Below are 3,719 nucleotides of genomic sequence, written 5' to 3' on the forward strand. Positions count from 1 at the left end.
CATGGTGGTAGACTTGGCATGACAATATTCAATTTTCATTACTTGGGACCACCTTCCCCCCTCCCCCCCCCCTACCCCAACACCCCCAAAAACAAAATTTGATTCTCTTATACAATGTTTTTTCCCCTTCACCAATTGTCTATCTTTATTATTATCCAACAAAAATTCAAAAATTTTAATTTTAAAAAACACATATTTTATTAAAATTCCTGTTTAATCCTTCCGCTCCACACCCCTATTTAAACCCCATTTTGCTCTCACATCTCTAGGCAAGCCTCTCTCCATCAGTTCAGTTTATACTTTATAGATTAGGGTTTTTTTTTTTTTCTTTCTTTTTCTTTTTGCTACTGATGTATGGATTATGGAATTACAAGGGCATGCTTGTAATTTTGCCGTGCACCTCTAGCAGTTGAAGCTGCCAGCATGATCTAAACTTGCCTCCTTTTTTTGGGTTGAGGAAAGATCAGATCATGTGGCAGCTTCACCTGTTGGTTGGCTGCACGAAAAAACCTTAATTTCTCACAAACCCTACTTGCCCACATAATTTTGTTCCTAACCATGAAAAGGGTAATGTTTTTTTTTTTTGTTTTGCTTTTTCCTTTAGTTTCTTTATTATCAAGATCTGGGTTTTACATGAATTCTATAGCCCTCTATTGTTCTTCTGCAATTGTGTGGATTGAATTGATGGAAAAAATTAGGGTTTTTTATGTGTGTTGGTTGGAGAAGGGTAGATCTGATTCTTTAGTGGTTTAGAAATCATAATTATTTGCAGGTCAAAACATGCAGCAGATTTGTGACTTTTGATGTTTTTTTGTTATTCTGTGCATGATTTGAAGAATCCTAGAATGTTTTTAATTTGGTGAGGCATAACAAATTCTGAGAAAAACCCAGATTTTTTTTACATAGTTTTATGCTAATATATTTTGTATGCTCTTTGAAAAGTGGAGCAGATTCTGTGTACATGACAGCCCAAAGAGGAAAGTTTTACTGTTTATTTATGGTGTTCAAAATTTCTGTCTTGATCTTATTTTCCCCCATCCGGCCAGTTCTTTCCCTTTAATTGTTAGATTTCTTATTAATATTCATTTCATTAATCTTAATTTAATTATCCAAAATTTTCATCAATTTCAATTCACAGTCTGAAATGGGCAAAAGAAAGAGACAAAGGGAGCTCACAGTTTTCTATATATATATATATCAGTTGGCATGACAAATTCTTATCAGATCACACTTTTTCTTCCTTGTATTATCTGTTGGGCTTAATGGCTTTGTCTTCTACACCCAACTGGATTACATTGCATGATACTAAATGACAAACAACACAATATTAATGTTAATAATAAACAACCCATGAATCTTGTGATGTTTTCTAGTATTATTACATATATATATGTTCGACTGTTCCTGCCATCGAAACATGGTGCTGACTGCTACAGTGCTATATGAGTATAAGATCATAAAATAAAGTTGCGTCTCTGCTACTAGTTATAGCTTAAATTTTAGCATAGTGGTAAGCGTTTAATCCTGACAATATATATATTATTGTTGCATGTGCTATTCATATATATTAGTTGTCCCAAGTTGGCATGTGATGGCTTCTTGTTTTTAGCTGAGGATGAGTGGTAACCTTCATGGATTGTATCGATGAATGAGATGAAGTTTTGGGTGTGGATGAATGGATCCAAGTTTCTCTCTAACATGCATATATTTAATGAAAGAGCTGGATTATGTTGTCCTATTTGCAGAGAACAGATTCCTGTTACATATATCTTAAACATCAGATGAGAGACAAAGATGTGATTTTTGGCACAAGTACTTGTTGGGCTCACTTCTGTCACATGAATTTCGATTCTCAGTTTTGGGATAATGTTTTTTATTTTAATTAATTTCTTGTAATCTCTGGGAAATTACACCAGCTTAGCTTGATGATGTATATATGCAATTAATGTTGTCAAAAACTTAGCATTTAAAATGGTTGTGCAGAACAACAAATGCATATATAATGCATGTGAAGTCCCTGTAGATCAGGCAACTTCTTTGTTTTGATTTGAACTTCAATTAATAACTAGATGTTTGTGTACAAAAGTATTAGAATAGGATTATCTGTTAGTTCTTATATATAGTTTGAATAATATTATGTTTTTTTCCCCCTTGTGAAACAGTTCCATTTAATGGTAATATCATTCTTCATAAACTCCCAATCTATTTTTGATGCACCCATTTTTCATCTTACAACGCCCACAATATCAGCATAAAAAGTATTGATAACGAAGATATTTTGTGTTTGACATAAATTTCACTCGAGATATCGCGTAAGTCACCACAATTTATATATCACTCCACATTGTAATTTATCACTCTACAATCATGTCAGGCCGGAGCATATATGGGGACGAGGGACTTCGCCCTCCTTTGTGTTCCGTGTGATTTATAACTCCACATTGTAATTTACTACTCCACAATCTTGTCAGACTGGGGTGTGAGGGTCCTGGAGTGAGGGACTTCGCCTTAGGTGTGAGCTATGCATGTTTGTTCACTTATTTTTTTTTTTTTTTTTTTTTTTTTTTTTTGTAGTTAGGAAGAGTGATATTTGCATTGGGTAAAGATTCCCCAGAGCTTTCAAGTCCAGTGGTGCAGTAGTGAAATAAAAAAAGCATGGTAAAACGTCGTCATTGATTCTCTTACTCAGCTGAATTCAGGTTTTTGTGATGAGCCCTTTACTCACAAAGGAAAGAGGAGGCAAATATGAGTTTGGTCCTAGGGTTTGTTGCATTTCTATACATGGAATGGTCCCCCAAAAGGTGAAGTGACTTACAGCTGCATCTAATCATCATAAACCATCCATCTATGTATGTATGTATATATATGCTTTATGCCTAGCTACACTGTTATTGCTTTACAGAGCTTGGACTGAAAGAGACAAACTCATACAACCATTTTCTGTTGTTTCATATATATACTGCATGTCCGAGTATATGCTTTCGGGTTAATTAGAGCTCAACTAGTAGTTACTAATTCTAAAAAAGTTGGAGATGGAACTAGTTTTGCTTTGCTAACAACCGTGTAGACAAGTGATCGAAGAGTTCAATGTTAGGAGAAGTACAAAATTGACCATATTACATTGCGGGTTCCGGTTCGTACCCAGAGAGGCAAGGTATAGAACCAGCCCAATTGTGGGTACGGCTTATGAGTTATATTATGAGGATATCCATCAATCATTATATCATGAACTACGGTCACATAAGGTTCATTTTTAGTATACTAAATGTTCATTTTCATTACATTGAATGTTTATTATATATATATATATATATATATATATGGTAGAGTTCAGGTGCGGTCGCGCCTTAACGTACGGTCACACCACTTTATACACCACTCAATGTTAAAAAATGCACAACACAAATATTGCATCACCAAAAAACACACCACTTGGTATGCAAATATACACCACACAATTTTCAGAAATGCACAATTAGGGGCATGGGAGTTATGATGTATTATTTTGGGTGTGTTGTGTGCTTTTTTGGTATTTTTGTGTATTTCCATTGCTGTGCATTTTCTAACATTGAGTGGTGTATATTTGTTTACTGTATACATAGTGGTGTATAACGCACCGACCGCACAGGAAGGCACGGGTACATTTGAACATATATATATATATATATATATATATATATATATATATATATATATATATATATATATATATATATATA

General features: G+C 34.1%; 1 long non-coding RNA gene across 1 annotated transcript; it reads left to right on the top strand.

Moving 5' to 3' along the window:
- Window positions 1–294: 294 nt before the first annotated feature.
- On the top strand, window positions 295–2,159 carry LOC116015624. The gene is made up of 2 exons (XR_004097670.1): window positions 295–567; window positions 1,746–2,159. It is a non-coding gene; the product is annotated as an uncharacterized LOC116015624 (long non-coding RNA).
- Window positions 2,160–3,719: the final 1,560 nt, after the last annotated feature.

This window comes from Ipomoea triloba, chromosome 4, assembly GCF_003576645.1.
Source record: "Ipomoea triloba cultivar NCNSP0323 chromosome 4, ASM357664v1".
Classification (NCBI taxonomy): Eukaryota; Viridiplantae; Streptophyta; class Magnoliopsida; order Solanales; family Convolvulaceae; genus Ipomoea; species Ipomoea triloba.